The sequence below is a fragment of the Coffea eugenioides genome, chromosome 9 (assembly GCF_003713205.1).
Source record: "Coffea eugenioides isolate CCC68of chromosome 9, Ceug_1.0, whole genome shotgun sequence".
Classification (NCBI taxonomy): domain Eukaryota; kingdom Viridiplantae; phylum Streptophyta; class Magnoliopsida; order Gentianales; family Rubiaceae; genus Coffea; species Coffea eugenioides.
The window spans coordinates 8,694,666-8,706,805 of NC_040043.1; the positions used below are offsets into that span (position 1 = coordinate 8,694,666).

A 12,140-nucleotide genomic window follows, 5' to 3' on the forward strand; every position below is an offset into this window, starting at 1 on the left:
AATGCGTTTTCCAAGGAAACGCGACTATAAGTCGCGTTTCTCAGAATCGCGTTTTCAATTCTGCGCCTGCAGAACAGAAAACGCGCCTTTAAAACGCGACTTGAAGTCGCGTTTTGGAGGAAGTCGCGTTTTCTCGCCTGAGCAAAACTGGAAAACGCGACACAGATAAACGCGACTTTAAGTCGCGTTTTCATACGTAACCGCGTTTTCAATTCTGCGAGATTTGTGCAGAAAACGCGGATTTAAAAACGCGCGTTGAAGGCGCGTTTTTAGTCGCGTTTTAGGTTCATTTTTCTGCTTTAAAAAATGCGATTTCCAGAACATTTCTTCACTTTTCCATTTTTCCAGCCGCGTTTTTCCTTTTTCCTTCTACCCAACTCACAAATCTTCATTTTTACTCCATAATCGTCTAAGCCGAATTGAAGATCATTTGGGCATTCATCCACCGCCCAATCGTGATGCAGAGGATGACGATGATGCTGAGGGGGATGACTGACTTGGCACACTGCAGAAGCTATCTTTAGTTGATGAACTTGCTTGCCTAATTATCTTAACTTGTGGAACTTAAGATGTTTAACTTCATTTTATTTTTCTGTTTTCTATGTGGTAGGTACTTGTATTTTGACAGTGGTTCGTGATTAGTGGCTGATAAGGATCTCAGCCATTGACTTGGGGAGTACTTCTTTCTTTTCTTTTCTTCTTTTGTTTCATTTCTTTCCTACACATTGAGGACAATGTGTAATTTAAGTGTGGGGGGAGAAATATGTGTGATACTTGTGGTTTTAGTTGTGTTTGATATAATTCTTGTGCTTAAATGGTGTTTCTTGTGGTTGCTGGCAGGGAGTTTTAGTCCACTTTTAAGGGGAGATTCTGTCAAAATTTTTCCAAAACCTTATACACATATATGTTATTAACTATAATAAATAAATAAAATGTTGTCACTTATCCTTTTAAAATAAATATATGCGGTTTTGATACTTCTTTTCTCATGAAATTTGGAAATGATTTTTATGTGATTATAATTTTTACATCTATAGGAAAGTATATCTAGTAAAATGGAGAAAATTATGCCTACATTTTGTATATTTGATGAAAATTCTTCTTTTTATCTAATTTTATAAGATAAGAAATTAATATGGTTAATAAGTGTCATACTCTTCTCATGATTACTCTTAGAGGGAATTTTATTATATATATATATATTGAAAAAAAAAAAGGGTTATTCTACTCCAATGATTCTCGTACCGAGTAACCGGGGGTTGGCATCTACAAATGTCGACATTCGCGTAAAAAGGTACTTGAATTAAGAGTATGCAAAGCAACTTGAGTATGTGAAATGTTGAGTAACCGGGGATCTGCATCTAAAAATGTTGATCTTCGCGTCAAAAGGCATTTTTCACAACTTAAGTAATATTTAATCCCATAAAATATATAAAATATAAAAAATAAAAAAATAAAAGTAAATTAAATCCCTCTTTAAGAAAAATAAGAAGTTGATCATGAGATTAGTTAGCATCTTTATTGACTATAGGAGTTTCTTGCTTGCGAAATTGGATAAAAATAAGAAGTTGAGTTGAATTGGTAAAATTATGGTATACTTGGCTCTTCTTTGCTTGATATTATGAGTACTTGAACTTAATGGAAAGATCACATAAGGTTATTTACCTTGATTCAAGGAAATGGAGTTGAAATACTACATATGTTTATTTTCAATTTTTGGATCATTGATGGTTGGAATTTTATATTGCTTGAGGACAAGCAATGATTCAAGTGTGGGGGTATTTGATAAGAGTTTATTTTACGTATTTTTAAGTGCATTTTATTAGTTAATTTTGAGTTGATTATTTAGTTTTATAAATAAAATAAAGAGGTTTTTGGTAAAATTATATATTTTTGGTAAAAGTGGATAATATTGCATTTCTATTGATTTTAATGGTAAAAACTTCATTTTTATGCAGGAATGATGATTCAATCACCAAAGGATGTCAAATGAGGTAAAAATAGAGATTTGGTGATGAATTCAAGTGGCAACAAGAAGAATGAAGTGAAAAACGTTCAAGTGAGGAAATGCAATACAAGTCAGTTTTGACACTCTTCAGTATTTTGACCATATCTGGAGCTACACTTATCGGATTGAGGTGATCTTTATACCATTTTAAAGCTAAGAAAGAGACCTACAATTCGTATGAAGACATCGAAATCCATTTCGGCCATCTTCATGGGCAAAACGTTGGAAAACAGAAGCTGCATTCTGTGGTCGGAAGTTAAAAAGAGGTTTGAACAGGTGACAGTATTTCGATCATATCTCAGGCTACAATGCTCCGATTTGGATGATTCTTGAAGCATTGGAAAGCTAACTCAAAGGGCTACAACTTTTGTGTTTTTGCACAAAAGCTAGTTTGGCCTTTATCATGGAGAAAATCGCAGTTGAAATAAGGCCAGAGTGAAAACGCGAGTAGAAAACGCGAGTTTATACCGCGTTTTGTGTAGGCGCGTTTTTATAGCCGAAATTCTGCAATTTGACTCAGTCAATTCTCTTGTGTGCATACCACTTTCCAGCTATAAGATGCAAGGGAATTCGGTGCACATGCTTCTGCAATAAAAGAGAAGACCAAATGAGTGGTGACAAAAGGAAACATCATATCTTGACTTCTTTTACAAAATCTGAGTGGAGAAAATTATGAAGTGAGAGGAATGGAATTTTCTACCACCTTTTATGCAGAAATACAGGGGAGAAGCCTGGATGACCATACGTAGCTAGTTTTCCTTCTTGGCAACAAGTTTTCTCTCTAGTTAAGAGTTCTTAGAGAAGCATTTAGAGTTTTCACTTGTAATCATATTGTGCAAGAACATAGCAGGAATGGAGAGCTTCACCTTCAATTGGCTAAGCTTTCTTTTATCTTTCTTATACTTGTACTTTATGATGTTTTGCAGTAATAAACTTGTGAATTTGATGTTAAATCATTCATGAGTAAGCTAAACTCCTTCATCTAGGGAGTAGATGAAACTTATGCTAAATAATACTAATTGAATGTGATTTACACTTGTTATATCTTGAATTTAACTTGTCTACTTGTGTAGCTGTGATTCTTGTTATTGATTGATCACCAATAAGCATTTTATAGGTTATTATTCAATGAGAAATTGGTAATAACAATTGAAAAACACATGAGTAGTGCTTGAGTTGTATGTTCATGAAAATAGAGATAACACTTAGGTGGATTATTGAGCATTTCATGAATAAAACGGAGTAAGTAGTATTTCACCATGAAAATAGGGAAATCTATATTGCTCTAAGCCATTTCATCATGAAAATGAGACTTGCGTAATCTTGGAATAAATCTCTGGTTAAGCAAGAATAATAGGCAAGAAGTAATCCATTCATTTGTGTAGTTTATGCCATAAGTGGAATCTACATCCTGAAATCTTCATTAAGTGAAATTTTCTCTATTTGCATCAGCATTTGTTAAACTAGATTGTATATCAGATTTGTAGATTACAGCATTAGACTTTCTCTGCTCAAAAATTAATTGTAAGTCTAAATAATAGAGAGAACAGGGGCTTAAGTAATGTTTAAAATGCCTCCCTCGTGGGATCGACCCGATACGCATCTTGTACTAAAATTGCGACCTGTATACTTGCAGTCCAACGGGTGTAAAATCGGAATTAAACTTGCATTGATTAAAAATAAAATCCCGTCAAAGACTATGAGGATGTGTTTCAAACTTCCAGCTCCCTACCCCCTAGCAGAAGTGTTGATCATGAAATTCACCTCAAGCTAGAGGCATAACCCTTTTTCCTAAAGCCCTACAGGTATCCTCACTGTTACAAGGAGGAAATAGAGAAACAGGTGGCAGAAATGCTTCAAAAGGGCATAGTTAAGGCCAGTAATAGTCCTTTTGCCTCCCCTGTGTTGTTAGTTAAAAAGAAAGAAGGGACTTGGCATTTTTGTGTAGATTACAGAAGATTGAATGAAATGACCATCAAGGACAGATTTCCAATACCTAATGTAGATGAATTGTTCGATGAGCTTGCTGGTTCTGTCTATAAAACAAAATTGGATCTCACAGCAGGATACCACCAGATCAGAGTTAAGCAGCAAGACACCTTTAAGACAGCTTTTCAGACTCACTGTGGACATTTTGAGTTCCTGGTCATGCCTTTTGGACTCACTAATGCACCAGCAACATTCCAGTCACCGATAAATCAGGTGTTTCAACCTTATCTAAGAAAGTTTGTATTGATTTTTTTTTTATGACATTCTAGTGTACAGTCCTACCATGGATGCTCATGTCCAACATTTGAGAACTGTGTTTGAGGTTCTGAGGAAACATCAGCTCTTTGTGAAGAAATCTAAGTGTGCCTTGGCCCAGACAAGGGTTGACTATTTAGGCCATACCATCACAGATCAGGGGGTCAGCATAGATTATTCAAAAGTCAGTAGCATCCTTCAATGGCCTGTGCCCCAGTCAGTTAAGGAATTGAGGGGTTTTCTTGGGCTTACAGGTTACTATAGGAGGTTCGTCAAACATTATGGCCTTGTGTGTAAGCTACTCACTGAGTTGTTGAAGAAGGACAATTTCAGGTGGAACAGTCAAGCTCAGGAATCCTTTGAGCACTTAAAAAAATTAATGTGCTCAGCACCAGTTCTTCAGTTACCAGGTTTTAAAAAGCCTTTTGTGGTAGAGACAGATGCTAGTGGAGGAGGAATTGGGGCTGTTTTAATGCAAGAAGGCCACCCCATTGCCTTCCTGAGCAAGGCACTTTCAGCTAAGAACTTGGGGCTCTCAGTTTATGAAAAGGAGCTCTTAGCTTTGGTAATGGCTGTCACAAAATGGAGGCATTATTTAGTGGGGAATCACTTCATTATAAGGACAGACCACCAGTCACTGAAGTACCTCCTGGACCAGAAGCTGAACACTGCTATCCAACATAAATGGATGACCAAGCTTTTGGGGTTGGATTATAAAATCGAATACAAGAAAGGGTCTGACAACCAGGTGGCAGATGCCTTATCCAGGAGGCTTGGCCCTGCACACCAGAAAGGGATGGGGTCCTGCTTAGCTATCACCTCTGTTAAGCCTGGTTGGATGGAAGAGTTGCAAAGGAGCTATGAGGGTGATTCCCAATGCCAGGATATCTTGAGCCAGCTAGTTCTAGACCCCAGTTCCCATGTGGATTACAGCTTGCTGGATGGAATTCTGAAGTACCAGGGGAAGATTTATGTAGGAGGTGCCAACAACATCAGAAGCCAATTAATTCAGACCTTACACGACTCAGCTTTAGGGAGGCATTCAGGTCAGAAGAACTACTGGCAGAAGCTCAAATCTCTGTTTTATTGGCCTGGAATGAAACAGGAAGTGATAGCCTATGTACAGAGCTGTGACACTTGTCAGAAGAACAAAGTTGAGCATGTTCCTTATCCTGGATTGTTGCAACCAATTCCAATGCCTAAGCAAGCGTGGCTTCATATCACTATGGATTTCATTGAGAAACTACCCAAGTCTCAGGTGTATGACACTATTCTGGTGGTGATTGACAGGTTCACTAAATTTGGACACTTCATCAGGCTTACTCATCCTTTCACAGCTAAGATGGTTGCTCAGAACTTCCTAGATCAAATTTACAGAATGCATGAAACTGATAGAGATAGGGTGTTCACTAGTGTGTTCTGGAAGGAAATGTTCAAGTTAGTGGGAGTGGAGCTACATTACTCATCATCCTATCACCCCCAGACTGACTGTCAGAGTGAAAGGTTGAACCAATGTGTAGAAAGCTATTTGAGATGCATGACAGGTGAACTTCCTTCACAGTGGAGTAAATGGCTCTCATTAGCAGAATGGTGGTACAACTCAACTTTTCACTCCAGCCTGAACATGACACCTTTTGAAGCACTCTTTGGATACAAGCCTACACCGTTGCCACTGGGGCCTTATCTGGACTCAGTAGTGCCTACAGTGTCTAATATGGTTCAGGAGAGAAGTAGAATTGCAGGTTGCATAAAGGAACATCTGGCAAGGGCTCAACAAAGGATGAAGCATTATGCGGACTAGCACAGGACTGAGAGGAGTTTTTCTGAGGGAGATTGGGTGTTCTTGAAGCTGCAACCTTATAGGCAGCAGACTGTAGCAGTGAGGAAATGTCTCAAATTGGCAGCAAAATATTATGGTCCATTCCAGGTGGAGGAGAAAGTGGGAGCAGTGGCATATAGGCTCAAACTACTAGCAGATGCAAGAATTCACCCTGTGTTCCATGTGTCCCTGTTGAAAAAGAAGCTTGGGCCACTACAATGAAGCTCTCCTAAGCTGCCTGAGCTAGACGAGCGTGATCAATGTCCATTAAAGCCAGAGATTATTTTAAAGCGAAGGGTCATTATGCGTGAGGAAAGGCCTGTCATCCAGTTCTTAATCAAATGGAATCACTTGGGGTATGATGAACTTTCTTGGGAGGATAAGACCTTCATTGAGAACCAGTTTCCTGAGTTTCAGACTTGAGGACAAGTCTGAGGTTATGGGGAAGGAATTGTTAGGCTTCGGGTAATTGGATCAGCAAATTGGGTCAGCGAATTAGGGAAATTGGGCAGAACGATGTCGTTCCAATTATTGTATATTCAAACGGTAGTTATAGGCGGTTAGGCTTAATTGTTGAATAAATATGCGTGGGACCCATTTGTCCAGTCAACTTATGAATAATAGATTCAGTTGTCTTCACTCTCACTTTCTCTCTCTTCAAATCTCTCTCTCGCCTGTTCCCTCTTTCTATCTCTCTCAGTCTTCTTCCCAAATTCTTCCACTACTTATCAATTATACAATTTCTACTCCAGAGCATAACACACTTCACTCTTCTGGGGCGTACTGGCGTGGAAAAATATGTTGTCGCAGCAATGGTAACACGACAATCGTAGAAAGAAATTGTCGTTAATTGGTGAATAAGACGACACCACGAGATATTCTCTTATTTAGCGGGTCCCTAGTATTGTAAATTTGATTAGGTTTGATAAAGTTTTTATCTCATATACATCACAACGCAAAAAATATTATAATAATTATTTTAAATAATACTCTATCCAAACAAACTATTCAAAATTCACCCATAGTATCACGTGTCAGCGAGGGAAGTTGCTACAGTAATTTTGGGTCTTTGCTTATCTTATAGTAAAATATTGCAAAGCATATTTGCTACCCTTCAAAATAGATTATCAAAACTTGATCACTTCTATTTTTTTTTTTTGGGAAGAAGGGAAAAAAAAAGAAAAGAAAAGAAAATGATGGATTTTGAAAAGTCATAACACTTCTTGAAGATGATTTTTTTTTTTCGAGATGATAACTGTTGTATAACCTATTCTATTCTAAACTACAGGGGAGGGAAAACCTAAAGATGCTTGTGTTAGAGACTAACAGGTTTACAGATCTTATTAGACCAAAGGAGTGTTTTGACATCACCTTTAAATTTTTTTCGTATGTGTAATTTTTTAAACTTCAAGAGAACTCAGTAAAATTGTTAGAAACCTTAGGGGAGATTTCTGAAATTATTCCATAATTTATTTATAAAATTGAATGTGTGTGTACTTTTTATTTTAGGAAATTTTGTATTTGAATAATTTTCAATTTTTATGGAGTTTCTTAATACAAATATGGAAAGCGTTTTGAAAGGAATATTTCTACTCCAATTATGCTTTTGACTTTACGTTTATTAATTCAATCCTCTCTACCACCCCCACCTTCTTCTTCCATGAATTCAAGTAGACTCCATTAGCATTTTTAGTTACAAATTTTGCAAGCTCTTTGGTCATTAGTTCATTTAATCCTTAGTTAATTGTACATATTCGCGTACTTGGTTCCATTTGGTCGTTGGCAGAAAGCAACAGTGGATTAGCTCTAGAATATACTATCTTTAATTAATTAACAACAATGATCAGTTAAGAAGGATACATATATCTAACCTACCATGTATATACATATACTAATAATTATTATCCTACTTTGCATTTATATACTTTTTTGATTTAATCTTAACTACCCTCCCTTGTATTTATTTACTTTTTCTAATTAATCTTATATTTTCAAAAAATATAACATCTAAAATATATTTTGACAGACTTTTTTATTAATTTGATATATATTACAAGTAATTACTGCCATGCCATTGCTCCTTTAAGATGGAAAAGGAAACCTTGTCACACGTCATCACTCCACGTAGGTGATGATAAATTGCTAATGAGTATATTGGTGATATATAAATAAATAAATATATAAATATATATGTATATATATATCATTATTCTACTCTCATAGGCTGTGTATACAAGACTATATTAAATAGTTACTCTTATCGATCGTGTATACGAGGCAACTGGAAACGTAAAAGCACTTTTGAAATAACCTTACAATTGAAATAGCATTATTAATCTACGACACCACCTAGTGTAATTGAAACAACCTTACAATTAAAATAATTTTAGACTAAATTAGAATAGGTTATACAAATATTATCGTTATAATAAAAAAAAGTAATTGAAACAACCTTACAATCTGCATACTTGTTCTGACATTTTATCATTGTTGGTTTAGAATAGCAAAAGTTTTGTCCACGGACGCATATCAACATTGGGCTTTGAACTTTTACTAAAATATCTGGTTTGGAAAAGCTCATATGTCAGACTGGTTAGCAAGATGGATATATAAAAATGCCGGGAAGATGATTGTTGAAGGTTTTCAACAAGATAATGAAATACAACTGCCCATCTTCCCACAAAAAAGAATATTGCAGCAATGACAAATTAGCACAACGTCGATACACACAATCCCTGCTTTCTATAACCATGAGATGCGGGCCGAATTACTCAGATTATGGTCGAGGGAAAAAAAATTCGGACATGTACCGATCTGACAAGGTTGTAGTACAAATCTATGGGTACCGGGCCCGGCACCCAAACTTCATCTAATTTTTTTTTGACTTCTGACAACACAGCCCGGCAGCGAGAAAATTTTTTTTTTAAAAAAGTTGTCGACAAGGTCTGATGGCTGCCAGGGAGAGCGGTTGAACAAAGCTGTCAAATTGTTTTTTTTTAAAAGCTGTCAAATTGTTTTTAAAAAAAAATGCAAAGCGGTTGAACAAAGGCAACTTATTAACAAGATGTCTATTTTGACATCTATATTGGGGATGCATTGAAATAATCGACTTATGCAAAGCGGTCCATCAATTAGTTGTATATAATTAGTTATGCATTTTTTTTTCTTTTTTTGCCTATTTTGTTTTTATATTGCACAACAAATTTTTTTAAAAAATTAAAATTTGCTAACGCTCCACTATCTGAATCGAACAATAGGTTACGTCTACGGTGGAAAGTTCACTTTTTTGCGCATAAGAAGCAGAAGCAATGCAAGAAGGCCAACTCTACTATGTGGAGACGGACGAAGAAGTATATTCGGGTACCAGAGAAAGCGAATTATGCATGGATCAAAATATTATATATTTTAAAATCACAATAAAAGTTCTCTTAAAAATTTATTGATCATCTAATGTCCAATACTTATATTTGATAAATTAAAATAGTTAATTAAATATTCTATTATAATATAAGTAACTATATGACATTGAGTCGAATGAATAATATTTTTTTTCTTTTTTTGGCATTTTAACTAGTTGTCTATTAAGTTTCAATTGAAATAAAGATTTTATAAATATTTAAATTATTCAATAAAATTATCAATTTAAGATGAACATAAATATAAACACATTAAATTGTATTATTGAAATATTTAATTTAATATGAAGGAAAGACAAGATGAAATGGCAAGAAATTTTTTAAAAATTCATATAAGTACTTTATATTAGTAATCACCTTTATTTATTATTATAATTATAATACCTGATCATAACCGATTGAAACTCATATCCGAATACTATTTACAACTAAAGTTACTATATACTCAAATTAAAATTTTCTTTTTTGCACTAAATTTTCTTTTATATTTACGCCTCAATTATTTCAAATATGAAATTCAATTAAAAAATAAAATGTACCACAATATTTGTTTTGACATATACAAAATTCACTAAATAATGTTGAAAATTTCATCCATTTTCCAATACAACAATTTCGCCCTTATTTTTTATCCAAAATTTACGCCGCCTAACGTACTAAATCCGACTATTTTTGGAGTTAATTAAATTATATTTCAAAATTCGAACAATAGAACTAGATGAAAATAGATTTGTTAAATCAATAATTACTTCTATACGATGTTAAACTAAACAAAGGCTGTTTTAAACAAAAAAATCTCATTCATTTTACAATAAGATGCAGGTATCAAATTGTTGAGAAATTATTTGTTAAAATTGTTATATAATTTTTAATAGATTACATAATTTTATAAATATAAATTTGTTGTGCAATATAAAAACAAAATAGGCAAAAAAATGAAAAGAAGAAAAAATGCATAACATGACATTGTCAAATTGTGAATACACCCAATAGCGATAAGCATTATAATAATAAAAGATGAAAATAGCGTTAAATCCCCATATTCAAATATTTGAAATTGTAAAACATGCACTGGAACTGCTACGTACTAACTTTTTTTTTTGGTTCAGTTTTTTTGCTTCACGGGAGCTGCCAGCCAATTTTTTTTTTTTTTGGTCCACAAGCCTGCCGACCACTTTGCATTTTTTTTTAAAACAATTTGACTGAGCCCGGCAGCCATCAGACCTTGTCGGCTACCGGGCATTGTCAGCCCGGTAGCCGATAGCTTTTTTTAAAATTAAAAATTTCTTGCTGTCGGGCTATGTTGTCAGAAGTAAAAAAAAAATTTGGATGAAATTTGGGTGCCGGACTGACACGGCCCGATACCCATAGATTTGTACCACGACCTTGTCAAATCGGTATATGTTCGAACTTTTTTTTTCTCGACCATAATCTGAGTAATTAGCCGAGATGCGGACACTAAAAACCCCAACCCACATCCCCAACCCACATCGAAGTGAATCATGAAAGTTATGTTAGGTTGAAAGGTATGAAGACTTGTCGTTTACTAAACAATTATCTTCCCCTCATACCAAGGGACAGAAAGCTCCCATTCTGCCAGCTGTTCTTTACTTCAAAATTGAGGGCTGTAAATAAGGTTGCAACAGTTTATCAATTTAAGAAATTAATACTAAAACATCCATGACAGACAAGCTAGCCTGAAGCCCACAAAATCCCATTAGAAAACACCAAGTTATCCTTGGTTTGTTCTAATAATTAAAGGAAGACGACTATATAATCAAAATGTATCATCGTTTACTGAACCCTGGATCATGAAGCCCAAGAGGTTCACCCAATAACAATGCCAAGTTTTTTCCTCCTGAAGTTTACGAGAGACGCGTTCACATTAAACGGCAACAGCCCCCTGCTTTTTTCATCAGGTTATACTGCCGACATGTCCAATCAAAAACTTTAAATAGCGAAAAAAACATACATATAGAGCAGGAAAAGAACTAAATGGCCATCAAAAAAGTAGATCAAAGCAATCGATACCTTGAAATGAACACGGAGATCAGATCCCCTAGCTTTGCAGGATGCATTTTAAAAAATTTTAACAAAATTAGCGCACAAGCCTAAAAATTCGATGATAAAATTTTTGAAACAAATCCAAGAATGAAAAAAACAAAATCAAAATCTAGTCTAAAACCAAAAAAAAAAAAAAAAAGGAGGAAAAGAGCAATTACACTTGGTAGGGTTATCGGGCTCCCTTTAGTACTTCACCTGAAAAAGCACCCCCAAAATACCAAAAAGTTGTTGTAATTAGAGGATTTTGACATGAAAAGTCAAAACCAAATATGCTATTAAAAAATTAAACAATAATTAATTAATTTTGAATTTCTGCTACACATGCTTTTTAAAAAAGTAACCCTAATCTAATATCCAAATCCAAGTTAAACAATAAACAAGTTCCAAATGTTTAAAGATTATTCGTAAACCCCTGCACTTTTTGAACAACCAAACAACAAAATTAGGTCTCTACCACCGTACCCCCACATCTAGGACCACTACCACATCACTTTCAATAACCCCGCCACCAAAATATTGCTACCCATCCAACTACTGAATATGCTAGTTATTTCACATTTAAAGGTTCCAACAAATTAAAGTTACATAC

The 12,140-nt window shown here is 34.9% G+C and overlaps 2 non-coding genes across 2 annotated transcripts; both read right to left on the reverse strand.

Annotated features, from left to right (window-relative positions):
• Positions 1-8,684: 8,684 nt before the first annotated feature.
• On the reverse strand, positions 8,685-8,813 carry LOC113748510. The gene has a single exon (XR_003464366.1). It is a non-coding gene; the product is annotated as a small nucleolar RNA snoR135 (small nucleolar RNA).
• Positions 8,814-11,267: 2,454 nt separating this feature from the next.
• Positions 11,268-11,400, reverse strand: LOC113748502. The gene has a single exon (XR_003464359.1). It is a non-coding gene; the product is annotated as a small nucleolar RNA snoR74 (small nucleolar RNA).
• Between the last annotated feature and the right edge of the window lie 740 nt (positions 11,401-12,140).